Source organism: Nuphar pumila, chromosome 4 (genome assembly GCF_984573655.1).
Source record: "Nuphar pumila chromosome 4, dmNupPumi1.hap1.1, whole genome shotgun sequence".
Taxonomy (NCBI): domain Eukaryota; kingdom Viridiplantae; phylum Streptophyta; class Magnoliopsida; order Nymphaeales; family Nymphaeaceae; genus Nuphar; species Nuphar pumila.
The window spans coordinates 92,472,759-92,492,513 of record NC_143252.1 but is presented as its reverse complement, the minus strand read 5'-3'; the positions used below and the strand labels follow the sequence as shown (position 1 = coordinate 92,492,513).

The 19,755-nt window shown below is 36.7% G+C and overlaps 1 pseudogene; it reads left to right on the top strand.

Moving 5' to 3' along the window:
- The first annotated feature begins 1,077 nt into the window (after positions 1–1,077).
- Positions 1,078–17,852, top strand: LOC149840309 (vesicle-associated protein 1-4 pseudogene; annotated as a pseudogene).
- Positions 17,853–19,755: the final 1,903 nt, after the last annotated feature.

Below are 19,755 nucleotides of genomic sequence, written 5' to 3'. Positions count from 1 at the left end.
CCCTGTTTCATTTCGGATCTACGGGCATCGATGAGTACTTCATTTTCTCCCCTCTGTTTTCTATAATTTTTCTCTTAAATTTTAAAATTGGGCCACCATTAACACACCATGGATGACGCTGAGTTGCATATAGCAACCTCAGTGCACCACTGTGTAATAGTGACAGGAATTCCCCGATTCCAATATCATCTTTTGTTTCTTTTTCTTTTTTTTAGTTCTAATCTGGTTACCCGATTCGCATCTTTTTTTTGCTTTTCTCATTATTTTGATAGTGATCGGTGACTCCCTCGTTTCACCTTGTCTGCTCATTGTAAGAGTATTTAGAATTAATTTGATCCTTCTTATACTCCTCTGTGCGTCGATTGTGTTCTCACAAAACGCGATTCCATCGCCTCATGTGCTTTCATTTTTTTTTTTTTTACTAATTTCAGTATCTACTATCGTTAATATTCTCGTTGGGCATTACCTTGATGAACACCTTTGATAACGGTGTATTAATTTCTGACATCTCTAAGGAAGCTGCTCTCCTCACGTTCGATTTTTTTTTTTATACTATTGCTAATGAATATTTTTGTGCAGGTCATCACCTGCAGTTCAATGATTTAAGCTTGTTGAGTTAGGCTAAAATCTGTTCCAAATTAAGTAGTCAACAGGCTTCCAAATAATAGTCTTACAATGATTGTTAAATAGTTTTGCTCTCCCATGATCTATATTTTTTTTTGTTAGAGTTACTTAATATCGATTTAGGAGAGAAAGTTTTCTGGTTTCTATGAATTGTATTCTTGAGAAAATATGCTCTAGCATCAATTGTAGATGGGTTACTATCAATTGTTAGTAACCAAATTTGCCTTCTTTCATTATGCTCTACTTTGTTAAAAGGAGGCCACAGGTTTGCTCTGAAACACCATTCTTTTGTCCTCTGTGATTACCATTCTTATTTCTGTCCATGCTAAGATCTGCAACTGTGGGTTATGAATCCTCAAGAGTCTCCATAAGAAGCGTGATATACATCAGGGCGCGAGTTATATATATACCCACCATTCAAGTGATAAGAGTTCACGTCTGTCTTGCGCCAACATGATTTTCAGGGAACATCTCGACATCCAACCTTCAGATCTCAAGTTCACATTCGAATTGAAGAAGCAGAGCTCTTGTCCGTTGCGTCTGGTTAACAAGACAGATCATTATGTTGCTTCCAAGGTTAAAACAACGAATTCAAAGAAATACTGTGTGCGGCCAAACACAGGTGTTGTCATGCCCAGAAGCGCTTTTGATGTTACTGTTACAATGCAAGCGCAACAGGAGGCACCACCTGACATGCGATGCAAAGACAAGTTCCTCATTCAGACTGTCATTGCAAATCATGGAGTGACTGCTAAAGACATCACTAGAGAAATGTTCAATAAAGAGGATGGGAAAGTTGTTGAGCAGTGCAAAGTGGGGGTGGTATATGTTCCTTCACCCCAACCTACATCACCAGTTCCAGAAGAAGCAGAGGAAGATTCCTCGCCGCAGGCTTCTTCTCAGTTAGAAGACGGGAACTTCAGCCCATCTTTATATGATTCTGTATCAAAAGCATCTGAAGAGTCAAAAGAAAAACATTCAGAGGACATTAGAAATAGTGAAACACAGAGGCCCACTTCCACTGATATATCTATAATGATCAATAAATTTTCATTAATTCATAGAATTATCATTGGGTGCTGCAAAGCACATCGGTACAGTTAATTTCAAATCTGAGCCATGCTGTGCTCCCTTTGTATTGGTCCATCAGAGACCGATACTACTGTGGTGCGGCCAGTTCATCAGCAAGGACTAGAATGCTAAGCTGGGGACGCTTCCTCATGGTTGAAAGGGTCTACTGGTCAATGACCGTAGTCGTTCTAATGAAAGGGGGGTTTGACAAGTTAACTCAAATACAGTCCTGAATTCAAAGCCACCATGTTCATGATCCATCCTTAGAGATCAGTCATTTAGCAGAGATGGGTTCTATAACAGATATTACCACGGGTGTTGGATTGGGTTCTGCAGTCAGGGCAATGTTGTTTTGCCTTTGTATCAACAGCCGCATCCAGCATTTCATAATAGCAATCCCTTTGCTATTTCTTACAACACTTTTCCTGCGCTAAGTTTTAACCTCCACAACCCACACCTGTTACTATTATAGCAGCATGCCACCAAGGTGCACAGATCCTGCACGACAACATTGCATATCACTCCTGCACTTCACTACACTCAGCACATTTATCATATCAGGTGAAGCCTAGTCAGCCTACCCTCCACTACCAGCATCTTTATATTCTATATCTGCAATACCTTCATTTTTTTTTTTTACTTAACTGCTATGGTTACCTGCCACTTTAGTTTATCACTGACCCTCTATGGTCTTCATTACAGGTAACACCTGCGGCTCCCATAGCAGGTACACACACTCTTGCATCCATTTCATGACTAATCATTTTAATATCTGTAAATTACTTCTCAACTTCTATAACACCTGCCGTAGCATATCAATTGATATGCTTACATCATATCATATTGACACTCTTCACTCATTTACAGCACATCATGCATTTAAGCATATTTTCACTCTTCATTCGTTTACAGCATTGCAGAATCACCAATGCACCATTCGCTGCATTTATACACCTATGTAACATCACCTAGGTATATTACATTTACACATGCTGCTACCTTTGTCATAAGTTTCAGTTTATTCCACACACAGCTGCGCCTTTTGCACCCTTCACAATCCTTTACTTAGCCTTCTGTCCATATATGCATAGCACTTTCATGTGCATCTTATATCTTGTCAATGTACAATATCTGCATGATGGGTCATGATTACTTGTGACAGATTACAAACCGCAGCAACTCTTTGACAATTCATGAACTGTCATGCAGGCTTCTCAATAGGCATGTGCATCCTTTTAATATATGACATGCTTGTGCTCATTGGTATAATCACTGTATATACATTTTCCTTCCTTTTTCATAAATCATCATATTACAATTTTTCAACATAACCTCTTGGTTTCTTTTTCATGTTCCATATTTGGTACTAACCTTGCTTTCAGGAAATATGTAAGATTATCTTCCTTCTGAGATTAGAAATCTTGTAATTACAAATAGATATATATTAATGAAAAATCTCCATTTCCTATATTAAGATTAGAATAGATAAGCATATTAAATGTCATTTGTTTCATTATTTGCCTTTATTTCTCAAGTTTTCACAATGGTGAAACACGAATGGCACGTGCACCATTTCGTAAGAGGCAATTAATCCTAAGTTGATGATTTACATCAATGGCCATAGTCAGGATGTAAACAAGACTTAGTGTTTTTATCTTTTACAAAATAACACTGGATCCTTTTTCAAAATCATCATATTTTCTTTAAATATTTTTCCCTTTTATCATAATTTAATTTAAAATTAATTCAATATATATACCAATGGCCATAGTGAGGGTATATTGAGAGTTAATTACATTTTAAATTCTATAAAAGTACCAAAATGTATTTTATTCTTCACTTGAATTTAAATGAAGTTATTACATAATATATTCAATGACCATAGTCAGGGATGTATTATGTCTTCAACCTCATTTTTTAATTCATTTAAAGAATGGAATAGCTTTTCAAATTCCAAATTCAAAATCTTTAAATTCATTTCATCATTTAAGATAGAATTGCATCATATTTTCAAAAATTCCTTTTAAAATCCACGTGATTGTGAATATCTTTTCTTCAAATTCCTATTTCAATTCTATCTCATTTCCAAAACTTTGAAATCAAATTCAAAGTTTAAAATTCAACTTGATTCATTCTATAAATTCCAAATTCAAGTTCAAAGTCCAATTTGACTTTGAAATTCATTCTCAAATCAATTTTAAAATTCCAAAATCCAAAGTTTAGATCCTAATCTTGGATCCAGATTTCCAAGTATAAATCCAATTCCACCTTGGATCTCAGATTACAGATCCAAATTTCATTTAGGATCCAGAATCCAACTTCACTTTGGATTTCAAGATTTCAGATCCAAATCCATTCTAGGATCCATATTCCAATTCCACCTCGGATCTCAGATTACAGATCCAAATTTCATTTAGGATCCAGAATCCGACTTCATTTTGGATCTCAGATTTCAGATCCAGAACCCAATTCTGCTTTGGATCTCAGACTTCAGATCCAAATCCACCTTAGGATCCAAAACCAATTCTACTTTGGATCTCAGATTACAGATCCAAATTCCATTTAGGATCCAGAATCCCATTCTACTTTGGATCTCAGACTTCAGATCCAATTCCATCTTAGGGTCCAGAATCCAATTCTATCTTGGATCTTAGACTTCAGATCCAAATTTCATCTTGGATTCCAAATCTTGAATCCAATTCCATTCAAAATTTTGGATCCAAATTTCATCTTGATTCCAATTCTTAGAACCAAATCCATTTTATTTCCAGATTTCAAATCAAGTTCCCATTTCGGATCCTAAATCCAAAAATTCAACTTTGAACTCTATTCAGAATCCAGATCTTGGATTCGGATTTCATCTTGAAATTCCAACTTTCAAATCAATTCTATTCCTCAAAAAAATTCTATTTAGATCTCCCACATTTTACTTTGATTTCAAAGCTTCAAAATTAGAATTCAATTCCATTCCAAATAGTCATCCAAGTTCAAAACTTCTAAATTCAAAATCCATTTATGACTTTGAAATTTCCTTTCTTCTCTTTTTATCTCAGTTTCAAAATCATTTCTTTCAAGATCCAAATTTATTTTTCTAAGCTCTGATTATTCTAAAAACTTAGAACTTTAAATCTTAAGTTCTAAAGTTAGAAATCATTTCTTCACTCCATTATCTGATTCATCTCAGAAACACTTGGGACTTTTTTAAATCATTTTAAAAGGAGCATACATCCTTGCATTTGCACAAGCATGATTCTTTGTGCATCTAGACTTAGGATAAATTCTTGGATAATTTCTTAGCAAAGCAAAAGGCATAAATTCGACCCTTGGTTCGATTACCCCTGGTGAAGGCGCCAGGAACGGTCGAACCTCGTACCGACGAGCGGATCCCGTCTCCCAGTTTTCCCGCAAATGTTTTAAAAAACAGAGGTGAGTTATTTTTCATTTTCAAAATTAAGGTCAAGTGAGACCCCGCAAAAGAGTTCCTCTTCTCTTGTTTTCTTTTCTTTTCTCTTCTCTCTTTCTTTCTGTCTTTTACTTTCTCCCTTCAAAAGGAGGAAATAAAGAATGGAAAGGAAAAGAGAAGGAATAGAGAAAATATTATGAGAGGAAAAATTTTGCGATGATCACAGTTTTGGCGACCGTGATGGGACTCGTCTTCGTCTGGTCGAATTATGCCTTTTTTCTTTTGCTTTGACATTGTCTAAGTCTTTATTCTTCAAATGTCAGCTTCATTTCCATGCAAACCTTAGGAAGCCTAGATTTTGTCCTAAGCTGACATCATTGTATATAGGATCTAAGTATGGTTTGGTAGGACCATATTGAGGAGATTATCCATGCTCACATTAGACTTAGGTCTGAAATGCAACTCTCCTCAATTTTAGGGATTGAATGCAAACAATGTATGCAAGTGTATGCTTCTCTTCATTTTAATCTATCTCTTTAGGACTTGCATTAGAGCCATCTGATTTCTTGCATGTTGAGCATATTTTGAAAACCTCCTTACCTATATTGTCCCGGTCTTCACGTTGCTGGGCTGTCTCACTGAACCATAGTTCGGGAGAGAGCCTCACAACTGGACCAGTTATTTGGGTTCGCGCCCCCCTACCACGTACCTAAGGTCCATAGTCCGAGGTATATCGGTAGGTGCTCAAGGATATTGGGAAGCCATTACCTTAGAACCAGAGAAATATTTCTATGCCACGTACTTCGAGCTTCGGCTTGAGTATATCGGCGTATCTTGATTGGAATCAGATGATTTGAACCCTAGAGTTAGGATTAAGGTCCTATAAGCCATTTCAAAATATTGCATTTAGAGTCAACCTTTAGGGATTGCTGTTTGTGCATCCTTGTTTGTATATCTATGATTGTATGATATTTTATATTCCCTATATTTTCCAAAACCCTGGGTATATATTATTCAAAATTTCCTCTTTATTTTAAAACCCAGGTGTATTCTCCTTTTCTTCTCTTAAATTTCTTCTAATTCCTTTTGATCCTGCCTGCAATTCTTCAAAAATTTTCTTTTTTTTATATATATTCTATTCCTTACCCTCATTTACAATAAAACATCTTTTTGTCAGGATATGTCCTTTTCAAAATTTATCTTTATTCACATTTTACTTGTCTATCCTTTTTCAGAAAAACAGTGCGGTTGTCGCAAATTTTGGTGACAACCCGATCCCTCGTAATGGGATGTTTTCATTTTCAGATTATGATTTCCTCCTTTATTAAAATTTCTTCCTAGATCTTTTCTAAAAACCCCATTTATGCTCTACAGAGAGCATCGGCGCTATCAGTTGAGTCAGGCAAAGCTCAGAGATTACACTGCTCTAATATCTCAGTTACAAGCAGAGAGAGTAAGGAATGGATTCTCAAAAATATGTCAGAAAGGGAGTTCAGGACAGCAAAAGTGAGATCGATCTCGCGATATACCAATTATTCAAGAAGATGATGGTTGAAATATTGTCTGAACAAGCTGAAGCCAATTGCAGAAAAGCTCCCACAGAAAGAAAGGCACCTGTCACTTTTCCCATGAATAAACACGGCAATATCGGTATAGGAAATTCCAAAGCCAGCAAGAGCAGCAATCAAGGCAACCAGGGCAGCAACTTGAGAGAGTATAAAAGCCAGATTGGGAAATATTGTGAAAACCGTGATAGACCTCTTCAATACAGTCCTCAGTAAAAAGGCAAGAAGCAAGAAGAACCAGAGCGCAAGGATTGGAGCAAGGGTCGAGATTTTACTCCTTTAGATGAGCCGCTCGACAAAGTCCTCGAATACATGTTGTCTAGCGGATTACTCAGGCTCTCAAGAGCCGCCAACCCTTCCACAGTCATTAGAAAATATATAGACCAGTTCTGCGGATACCATCAAGTAACAGGGCACGACACTGAGCATTGCTTCATCTTCAAGAATATCGTTCAAGATTGCCTTGATAAAAATCTCTTTGTCCAAAATGAAGGAGAAAAGCATCCAAATCTCCCAAACATGCAAGCTCAGTCCAGCTACCAGGCAGGGGTCAACACTTGGCAGAAATTAAGCAAGCCGAAGAAAGCAAAGCATGAAGGTTGGGGTTATGATCGTCAGCTTACTCCTCTAGGTCAGCCGATCGAAGAAGTTCTCCAATACCTGCTCGAGAAAGAAATGATCAAACTCCCAAAGCAGGATGATCCCTCTGTCACCAAAGGGAAATGGAAGAATCGCTTTTGCAAGTTTCATCGAGCGAGGGGGCATGGCACGGAGCACTGCTTCGTCCTTAAAAACATTGTGCAGGACTACATTGATAAAGAGCTTTTGGTACCAGAGGAAGGAGAAGAGCAGCCTGCAGTTTCAACCGGACCTTTTCCAGACCAATCAGAGAATTGAGAATACCAAGAGTTTTTCGCTTTTATCCCTTTCTGTCAGTCGCTTTGTAGGGGCAAGTCAGCCCAATCTTTGTGATTTCTTTTAGTTAAAATACTTGTAAATATTCAGTTCTGTTATCAACTTTTGCTTATCAATGAAATGTCGATTTTCTTTATATCTTTGATATTCAATACTTTCTTCTTTTTGCTATGTTGGGGTATTAAATTTCTTTTTCAAAATTCGGGACAATCCTGACATCATTCATGAGAGAAATGATATTACCTATGAGGGTCTTTCAAAAATCATGAAAATTTTAGTTCAAATATTTTATTACAACCTTTTTAAAAGATCAACCCTTATGTTGATCATATTTTTCTGCAAATTGATTGCAAATCATTGCATTTCAAAAGATCAACCCTTGTGTTGATCATATTTTCCGAAAATTGATTTCGAATTATTGCATTTCAAAGATCAACCCTTGTGTTGATCATATTTTTCTACAAATTGATTGTGAATCATTGCATTTCAAAAGATCAACCCTTGTGTTGATCATATTTTCCGAAAATTGATTTCAAATTATTGCATTTCAAAGATCAACCCTTGTGTTGATCATATTTTTCTACAAATTGATTGCGAATCATTGCATTTCAAAAGATCAACCCTTGTGTTGATCATATTTTCTGAAAATTGATTTCAAATTATTGCATTTCAAAGATCAACCCTTGCGTTGATCATATTTTCCAAAAATTGACTTCGAACCATTACATTCAAACATCAACCCTTGTGTTGATGTCATTTTCCAAAAAAAATGATTTCATTGCATTCAAAGATCAACCCTTGTGTTGATCCCATTTTCCAAAAAATTGATTTCATTTCATTCAAAGATCAACCCTTGTGTTGATCTCATTTTCCAAAATTTGATTTCATTACATTCAAACATCAACCCTTGTGTTGATGTCATTTTCCAAAAATTTGATTTCATTACATTCAATCATCAACCCTTGTGTTGATATCATTTTCCAAAAAATTGATTTCATTGCATTCAAACATCAACCATTGTGTTGATGTCATTTTCCAAAAAATTGATTTCATTGCATTCAAACATCAACCCTTGTGTTGATCATATTTTCTAAAAATTGATTTTGAATCATTGCATTTAAATATCAACCCTCGTGTTGATCATATTTTCTGAAAATTGATTTTCAAATCATTGCATTCAAAGATCAACCCTGGCGTTGATTATGTTTTCTAAAAAAAATGATTTCAAATCATTACATTCAAAGATCAACCCTGGCGTTGATTATGTTTTCTAAAAAAATTGATTTCAAATCATTGCATTCAAAGAACAACCCTCGTGTTGATCATATTTTCTGAAAATTGGTTTTCAAATCATTGCTTCAAAAAATTAACCCTCATGATGATCTCTCATGAATGATCCCTTTTCAAAGATTAGCTCTCGCGGTTAATCTTTCTGTCCAAAAATGATTTTCTCATCTTCTTCTCTCATTTTAAAGATCCCACATGCAGGCAGGATCAAACTATTTTTCTCAACTTTTATCAACCTTTTGTTTATTCATCTTTATCAGTTTTATAAATTTTATTCATTTTTATTATTCATCCATTCTTCTTAATTCTTATTAATTCTTATTTCAAAATTTCCCTTTCAGGTTAAGGGATAAACCTGATGCCTCTTTCCCATAAGGTATTTCTTTTTCCTTCTTTTCTTTCTTTTTCCCCCCTTCAAGTTAAGGGATAAACCTGAAACCTCATCCTACGAGGTCCTTCTTTCTTCAGGATAAGGGATAGTCCTGAATGTCATTCTCTTTTAAAGCTTCATTAATCTCTGCTAAATCTTTTTCTTTATCCAATTTTTACCAATTTTATTTCTTTATCAAATTTTATCTTTTCTTTATCAAGCCTTTTATTAATTTTTGGCCAAAATTTATTCCTTTCCCATTCAGGATAAGGGATAATCCTGAAACCCCTCATAGGAGCAACAATGCTACCTGTGAGAATTCTTTTACAAACATAATTTCCAAAAAAAATCCTTTGATTCTTCTCTTTTGTCAAATCTTCCAACAATTTCTATCTCTTCTCGTCAGTTCCTTCTCAGATTTTATTTCATCTCCAGTCAAGATAACGGGGCAATCAGATCGCATCCAAATAAATTTAGTCCTATAAATGGTCATTCTCAATCTCAGGTCCGGTCCTCGCACTGGCAAATTTTCAAAAACTCAATCTCTTGATTAAAAACTTTTTGTCAAAAACCTGAGTTTCCACTCGGACTTCTCCCTTTATTCCCTCATTCGAAGTTCTGAGTTCCGACCAGGACTTCCTTTTGAATCCAATCCTCGCATTGGAAAATCAATCATTTCTTTAGAAATCCGAGTTCCAGCTCGGGTTTTCTTCTATTATTTTTCGTTCGAAGTTCTGAGTTCCGACCAGGACTTCCTTCTGAATCCAATCCTCGCATTGGAAATCAATCATTTCTTTAGAAATCCGAGTTCCAGCTCGGGTTTTCTTCTATTATTTTTCGTTCGAAGTTCTGAGTTCCGACCAGAACTTCCTTTTGAATCCAATCCTCGCATTGGAAAATCAATCATTTCTTTAGAAATCCGAGTTCCAGCTCGGGTTTTCTTCTATTATTTTTCGTTCGAAATTCTGAATTCCGACCAGGACTTCCTTTTGAATCCAATCCTCGCATTGGAAAATCAATCATTTTTTTAGAAATCTGAGTTCCAGCTCGGGTTTTCTTCTATTATTTTTCGTTCGAAGTTCTGAGTTCCGACCAGGACTTCCTTTTGAATCCAATCCTCGCATTGGAAAATCAATCATTTCTTTAGAAATCCGAGTTCCAGCTTGGGTTTTCTTCTATTCTTTTTCGTTCGAAGTTCTGAGTTCCGACCACGACTTCCTTCTGAATCCAATCCTCGCATTGGAAATCAATCATTTCTTTAGAAATCCGAGTTCCAGCTCGGGTTTTCTTCTATTATTTTTCGTTCGAAGTTCTGAGTTTCGACCAGGACTTCCTTCTGAATCCAATCCTCGCATTGGAAATCAATCATTTCTTTAGAAATCCGAGTTGCAGCTCGGATTTTCTTCTATTATTTTTCGTTCGAAGTTCTGAGTTCCGACCAGGACTTCCTTTTGAATCCAATCCTCGCATTGGAAAATCAATCATTTCTTTAGAAATCCGAGTTCCAGCTTGGGTTTTCTTCTATTATTTTTCGTTCGAAGTTATAAGTTCCGACCATGACTTCCTTTTGAATCCAATCCTTGCATTGGAAAATCAATCATTTTTTTAGAAATCCGAGTTCCAGCTCGGGTTTTCTTCTATTATTTTTCGTTCGAAGTTCTGAGTTCCGACCAGGACTTCCTTTTGAATCCCATCCTCGCATTGGAAAATCAATCATTTCTTTAGAAATCCGAGTTCCAGCTTGGGTTTTCTTCTATTCTTTTTCGTTCGAAGTTCTAAGTTCCGACCAGGACTTCCTTCTGAATCCAATCCTCGCATTGGAAATCAATCATTTCTTTAGAAATCCGAGTTCCAACTCGGGTTTTCTTCTATTAATTTTCGTTCAAAGTTCTGAGTTCCGGCCAAGACTTCCTTTTGAATCCAATCCTCGCATTGGAAAATCAATCATTTCTTTAGAAATCCGAGTTTCAGCTTGGGTTTTCTTCTATTATTTTTCGTTCGAAGTTCTGAGTTCCGACCAGGACTTCCTTTTGAATCCAATCCTCGCATTGGAAAATCAATCATTTCTTTAGAAATCCGAGTTCCAGCTTGGGTTTTCTTCTATTATTTTTCGTTCAAAGTTCTGAGTTCCGACCAGGACTTCCTTCTTAATCCAAATCCTCGCATTGGAAATCAATCATTTCTTTACAAAATCGGGTTTCAGCTCGGGTTTTTCTTTTATTATTTTTTCGTTCGAAGTTCTGAGTTCCGACCAGGACTTCCTTTTGAATCCAATCCTCGCATTGGAAAAACAATCATTTCTCTAGAAATTTAAGTTTTCAAAACTTGGGTTTCTCTTCATCTTTTATTTTCTGAAGATTCGAGTCCCAACTGGGCCTCTCTTCTTTTTCAAAAAATCCCAACTGCCAGGCGGGATATTCTTCCAAAATCCAGCCTTCCGGCTAATCCATTTCAAAATTCAAAAATTCAGGTTTATTCACTTTGAAAATTCTTCCTACCCTTTCAGGATAAGGGATAAGCCTGATGCCTTTTGCTAACGAGGTATTTCTTCCTTTTTCCCTTCAGGTTAAGGGATAAACCTGATGCCTCCTACTAACGAGGTATTTCTTCCCTTTCCCCTTCAGGTTAAGGGATAAACCTTATGCCTCCTGCTAACGAGGTATTTCTTTCCTCCCTTTCCAGTTCAGGATAAGGAGATAAATCCTAAAAACAGACCACAAGCAGTTAGGATGTGATGGTCCATTGAATTCAGAATCTTTCATCAAATTTTACTTTCCTAGCTCATCTTCACAACCCAGTCCTCGCACCGGTTATTTCTCAAAAAAATTTCAATCATATGTTGAGCTCATTTAGAAAATCCGGTTCTCGCACCGGTAACCTTCTAAATTCAGTGCTCTGATCAAATTCTTTCCTTTTTACAAAGTTCAAGATTTGACTTAAATCTGATGTGTTTCCAAAAGATCCAGCATCTCGCTGGTCATGTATTTCCAAAAGATTCAACTTTCGTTGGTCATGTATTTCCAAAAGATCCAGCTTTTTTTGGTCATGTATTTCAAACGTTCCAGCTTTTGCTGGTCATGTATTTCAAACGTTCCAGCTTTCGCTGGTCAGGTATTTCAAACATCCCAGCTTCTGCTGGTCATGTATTTCAAAAAGTTCCAGCTTTTTGCTGGTCATGTATTTTTCAAATCAAAGATTGCAACTCAAGGTCTCATCAAAATCTATATTGAGTGATTATTTCACAAAGAAATTCGTGAAAACTTTGCCAATTTGCTAAAAGCACTTGTTGATTCTAAAAATTTGACTGCACTAAAGAAACTCCTCAGATTACCTCTAGTATTTCTTTCCAAAAAGGTAAAACTTTTTGCGAAAAGAGGTAAAATTCAAATCTTTTCCTGATTGATCAACCAAAAGGATGTAAGAAATGCCCTCTATATGATCAATGAAAGAAATCTTCAATGATGTTGAAAAGCCAGAAGCGAATTGATATTGATCTTGGCTATGGCGCATGTTTTAAAATAACTTTCTGGCAATCAGGCAGTGGAAATATCTCAAGCTATAGAAAGAATCCACTCGACCCATATCTTCCCATTCGTTTAGAGTTGCAATCAAATATCCGCAAAAGAGATCTCTCAACTGTCGTCAAGATGAAGACGAATATGCGAGCAGACCCCCGGGGCCAAAGAAGATTTGGATCATCTCCAAGATGAAGGAGTTTGTGAAGGATCCTTCCAGGGAAAGTTCAGATCACCGTCGAGATGAAGGCGAGTGCGATGAACCTACCGACAAACCCTAAAAGATATTTGATTTCAGCTATCACCTAAAGACTTTTTGAGCCAGTGACATCCATAAAATCCCTGAGATAAAAGAAGGATTGGAACATCTCCAAGATGAAGGAGTTTGTGACGTACCCTTTCCTGAAAAAGAGAGAAAAGTCAAGACATCCAAATGAAGGATGATGAGAAAAACCGAGAAAGCCCAATGACTCAAAAAGAGTGCAAAAAGATCATTGTGGGAAAACACCCAGATATCAAACTGCCAAAGTTGCCAGAAGTCATCTTTTCTCATGCGAAATTCTTTTATCAATATCCTTTCACTATTTGCTTTTATAAAATTAAGAATATTTCTTCTCTTTTCATATCAAGGAAATGGATAGCATCCTTGAAGAAAATCATCAGCGCTAAAATTTTGAATCTGACTCTTAGAACTGAGGAGTTAACCTCATTTGGGGGAAATACTCTAGGTAAAAGAGGGAATATCTTTTGCACATACGTGCACATTTCCAAGCGTTTGAATCAGCTATAATTTTTATCTTATTGGCAAAATTTTCTAGCTATTCCAAGAATGAAATAAACATTCAATATTCATTTTTGATGCAACCTAGCATTGTTTATATTTCTCAAAAGAGTTGCCTCTGAAGAAAGTATCTCTTCCTGTCCCATCACGGTTTTCTCATTGAAGAATTCCGTATGGATGACCCACTCAGGATAAGGGTCAAACCTGAACTATTTTGCGAAAGATCATTTGATTTCAAAAGCTATTTCAGTCTCAGCAATGAGACGCCCAATTTCTTCCCCTTTTCAAAGCTTTAGGGAACCCTATTTTTTCTCCTTTCGCAAAAACCCCTTTCGGATTTGTTCGTCCAAATTTCGAAGGTCCCATTATGGTTTCTCCATTCGAGAAATCCATATGGTAGATTTCCCCCACTCAGGATAAGGGTCAAACCTGAACCATCTGCGAAAGATCATTTGATTTCAAAAGCAATTTCAGTCTCAGCAATGAGACGCCCAATTTCTTCCCCTTTTCAAAGCTTTAGGGAACCCTATATTTTCTCCTTTCGCAAAAACCCCTTTCGGATTTGTTCGTCCAAATTCCGAAGGTCCCATTATGGTTTCTCCATTCGAGAAATCCGTATGGTAGATTTCCCCCACTCAGGATAAGGGTCAAACCTGAACCATCTGCGAAAGATCATTTGATTTCAAAAGCTATTTCAGTCCCAGCAATGAGACGCCCAATTTCTTCCCCTTTTCAAAGCTTTAGGGAACCCTATATTTCCTCCTTTCGCAAAACCCCTTTCGGATTTGTTCGTCCAAATTCCGAAGGTCTCATCGTGCTTTTTCCATTTTTGAGAAAACCTGTATGGTAGATTTCCCCCACTTAGGTTAAGGGCCAAACCTGAACCCCCTACGAGAGGTCATAGATTTTAAAAGTTATTTCAGTCTCAGCAATGAGACACCCAATTTCTTCTCCCTTTTCAAAGCTTTATGGAACCCTATATTTTCCTCCTCTCGTAAAACCCCTTTCGGATTTGTTCGTCCAAGCTCCGAAGGTCCCATTATGGTTTCTCCATTTGAGAAACCCGTATGGTAGATTTCCTATTCAGACTAAGAGTTAACCTGAAACCTCACTTCGTGAGGTACCTTCCTTTCAGGTTTGGGTTAAACCTGAGACTCGTTCCAATGAGATTCCTCGTTCTAACGAGATGTTTCCTTCCAATCCCATCATGGTTCTTCCCATCGAGGAATTTGTGCTTTGTATATCCATCCAAGATAGGATCCTACTTGAGCTTCATTTCACAAGACATTTTTTTAAAAATGTCCCATCAAGGTCTTCACATAATCCTTTCCTCATTCAGATCATTTTTTATACATCTTCGTCCCATCCAGGTTAAAGGCTAAACCTGAATCATTTCAAAAAGAGTATCTTGTCTCACCCATGAGACCTGATCAAAATTCTCATTTCCCACCATCTCGGAATTTCCATCCAAATCCCCATCACGATTTCCTCATCCTCTATTATTCAACCATCTCATTTTCGAGGATTTCGTCTCCCCAAAACCATTCAGGATAAGGTTTTAAGCCTGAGAAGCCATGTTTTTAAAATAATTCTTCCACACCCAGTTCGGATCTGCTAACTGGGGCATTTTAAAAAATTGGAGTGTTATCTTTGCCACTAAGCTCGGCTTTCAACCGGCTTAGTAGCAAAGAGAGGCATCTGTGAACACCCCAAATTTTTCAAAGATTTGCAAAATGATCCTTTTGCCCCTGGCCCTCATTCTCTCAAAAGATAAAAAGCAATGTCAAAGCTAAATTTCAGTCATTCTTCAGATTTTCTGAATTAAATTCCATATTGGTATATTCAAAATTAATTCTGGATCCGAATCCACTACTTTAAATCCATATTTCCTCCAAATTCGGATCCAAACCCATTTCTGAAGAAATTTTCTCAAAATAACTTTTAAATTCTCAGATAAATTCCCTTTTGTAAATATTTTTGCAAAAACACAAAAAAAAAGTAGTTTTAATCTTTGTTTTCTGACAAACTTTAGGATTTTATTCTAAAAACACAAAAAAAATTGAAAAATAACACAAAAACCAAAAAAATGGAAAAATTTCGAGAAAAATGAATTAGTTTAAACTTTAAAAATCAATTTTTTGCTAAAAAGCCTCGAGAGCCCCTTTTTTTTGTAAAAACTCAAATCAGCGGGGGGTCATATGCAAAATCCTCTTTTTAGGGTTTTAAAATCCTTCGTAAGGAAAAAGAGAAAAAGGCCGCCCCCCCTCCATTTCTTTCTTCACTCTCTCTCTCTCCCGATTCTCTTCTTCACGAAACCCTCCATCGCGAAACCACCCTCTCCTTCCATCGTCGATTCCCAACTAATCTTCTTCTCAAACCTTCCTCTCCTTCTTTAAAAAGGCACTCGAGAAAACCCTAAAGGCATCCATTCTCTTGCTAATATCCATTCCCCATCTCTAGCATCCATTTTTTTTATCAAACATCATTCATTCACCGGGATCGACTTTCGTCTCTATCGCCCATTTCCCTCCTAATTCCATTGCTAATTCCCTCTCTTAAAAGGAGCTCTACAGAATCACCACATTTCCTCCTCCATTAGCAACAAGTGCTCTGGACAGCAGAACAAAGAGAAGATTCCCTGTTTCATTTCGGGTCTACGGGCATCGATGAGTACTTCGTTTTCTCCCCTCTGTTTTCTCTAATTTTCTCTTAAATTTTAAAATTGGGCCACCATTAACACACCATGGATGACGCTGAGTTGCATATAGCAACCTCAGTGCACCACTATGTAATAGTGACAGAAATTCCCCGATTCCAATATCATCTTTTGTTTCTTTTTCTTTTTTTTTAGTTCTAATCTGGTTACCCGATTCACATCTTTTTTTTGCTTTTCTCATTATTTTGATAGTGATCGGTGACTCCCTCGTTTCACCTTGTCTGCTCATTGTAAGAGTATTTAGAATTAATCTGATCCTTCTTATACTCCTCATGTGCTTTCTTTTTTTTTTTTTACTAATTTCAGTATCTACTATCGTTAATATTCTCGTTGGGCATTACCTTGATGAACACCTTTGATAACGGTGTATTAATTTCTGACATCTCTAAGGAAGTTGCTCTCCTCACGTTCGATTTTTTCTTTTATACTATTGCTAATGAATATTTTTGTGCAGGTCATCAGCTGCAGTTTAATGATTTAAGCTTGTTGAGTTAGGCTAAAATATGTTCCAAATTAAGTAGTCAACAGGCTTCCAAATAATAGTCTTACAATGATTGTTAAATAGTTTTGCTCTCCCATGATCTATATATTTTTTTTTGTTAGAGTTACTTAATATCGATTTAGGAGAGAAAGTTTTCTGGTTTCTATGAATTGTATTCTTGAGAAAATATGCTCTAGCATCAATTGTAGATGGGTTACTATCAATTGTTAGTAACCAAATTTGTCTTCCCTCATTATGCTCTACTTTGTTAAAAGGAGGCCACAGGTTTGCTCTGAAACACCATTCTTTTGTCCTCTGTGATTACCATTCTTATTTTTGTCCTTGCTAAGATCTGCAACTGTGGGTTATGAATCCTCAAGAGTCTCCATAAGAAGCGTGATATACGTCAGGGCGCGAGTTATATATATATCCACCATTCAAGTGATAAGAGTTCACGTCTGTCTTGCGCCAACATGATTTCCGGGGAACATCTCGACATCCAACCATCATATCTCAAGTTCACATTCAAATTGAAGAAGCAGAGCTCTTGTCCGTTGCGTCTGGTTAACAAGACAGATCATTATGTTGTTTCCAAGGTTAAAACAACAAATTCAAAGAAATACTGTGTGCGGCCAAACACAGGTGTTGTCATGCCCAGGAGCGCTTTTGATGTTACTGTTACAATGCAAGCGCAATGGGAGGCACCACCTGACATGCGGTGCAAAGACAAGTTCCTCATTCAGACTGTCATTACAAATCATGGAGTGACTGCTAAAGACATCACTAGAGAAATGTTCAATAAAGAGGATGGGAAAGTTGTTGAGGAGTGCAAAGTGGGGGTGGTATATGTTCCTTCACCCCAACCTACATCACCAGTTCCAGAAGAAGCAGAGGAAGATTCCTCGCCGCAGGCTTCTTCTCAGTTAGAAGACGGGAACTTCAGCCCATCTTTATATGATTCTGTATCAAAAGCATCTGAAGAGTCAAAAGGAAAACATTCAGAGGACATTAGAAATAGTGAAACACAGAGGCCCACTTCCACTGATATATCTATAATGATCAATAAATTTTCATTAATTCATGGCATTATCATTGGGTGCTGCAAAGCACATCGGTACAGTTAATTTCAAATCTGAGCCATGCTGTGCTCCCTTTGTATTGGTCCATCAATGACCGATACTACTGTGGTGTGGCCAGTTCATCAGCAAGGACTAGAATGCTAAGCTGGGGACGCTTCCTCATGGTTGAAAGGGTCTACTGGTCAATGACCGTAGTCGTTCTAATGAAAGGGGGGGTTTGACAAGTTAACTCAAATACAGTCCTGAATTCAAAGCCACCATGTTCATGATCCATCCTTAGAGATCAGTCATTTAGCAGAGATGGGTTCCATAACAGATATTACAACGGCTGCTGGATTGGGTTCTGCAGTCAGGGCAATGTTGTTTTGCCTTTGTATCAACAGCCGCATCCAGCGTTTCATAATAGCAATCCCTTTGCTATTTCTTACAACACTTTTCCTGCGCTAAGTTTTAACCTCCACAACCCACACATGTTACTATTATAGCAGCATGCCACCAAGGTGCACAGATCCTGCACGACAACATTGCATATCACTCCTGCACTTCACTACACTCAGCACATTTATCATATCAGGTGAAGCCTAGTCAGCCTACCCTCCACTACCAGCATCTTTATATTCTATATCTGCAATACCTTCATTTTTTTTTACTTAACTGCTATGGTTACCTGCCACTTTAGTTTATCACTGACCCTCTATGGTCTTCATTACAGGTAACACCTGCGGCTCCCATAGCAGGTACACACACTCTTGCATCCATTTCATGACTAATCATTTTAATATCTGTAAATTACTTCTCAACTTCTATAACACCTGCCGTAGCATATCAATTGATATGCTTACATCATATCATATTGACACTCTTCACTCACTTACAGCACATCATGCATTTAAGCATATTTTCACTCTTCATTCGTTTACAGCATTGCAGCATCACCAATGCACCATTCGCTGCATTTATACACCTATGTAAAATCACCTAGGTATATTACATTTACACATGTTGCTACCTTTGTCATAACCTTCAGTTTATTCCACACACAGCTGCACATTTTGCACCCTTCACAATCCTTTACTTAGCCTTCTGTCCATATATGCATAGCACTTTCATGTGCATCTTATATCTTGTCAATGTACAATATCTGCGTGATGGGTCATGATTACTTGTGACAGATTACAAACCGCATCAACTCTTTGACAATTCATGAACTGTCATGCAGGCTTCTCAATAGGCATGTGCATCCTTTTAGTATATGAAATGCTTGTGCTCATTGGTATAATCACTGTATATACATTTTCCTTTCCTTTTTCATAAATCATCATATTACAATTTTTCAACATAACCTCTTGGTTTCTTTTCCATGTTCCATATTTGGTACTAACCTTGCTTTCAGGAAATATGTAAGATTATCTTCTTTCTGAGATTAGAAATCTTGTAATTACAAATAGCTATATATTAATGAAAAATCTCCATTTCCTGTATTAAGATTAGAATAGATAAGCATATAAAATGTCATTTGTTTCATTATTTGCCTTTATTTCTCAAGTTTTCACAATGGTGAAACACGAATGGCACGTGCACCATTTCGTAAGAGGTAATTAATCCTAAGTTGATGATTTACATCAATGGCCATAGTCAGGATGTAAACAAGACTTAGTGTTTTTATCTTTTACAAAATAACACTGGATCCTTTTTCAAAATCATCATATTTTCTTTAAATATTTTTCCCTTTTATCATAATTTAATTTAAAATTAATTCAATATATATACCAATGGCCATAGTCAGAGTATATTGAGAGTTAATTTTATTTTAAATTCTATAAAAGCACCAAAATGTATTTTATTCTTCACTTGAATTTAAATGAAGTTATTACATAATATATTCAATGACCATAGTCAGGGATGTATTATGTCTTCAACCTCATTTTTTAATTCATTTAAAGAATGG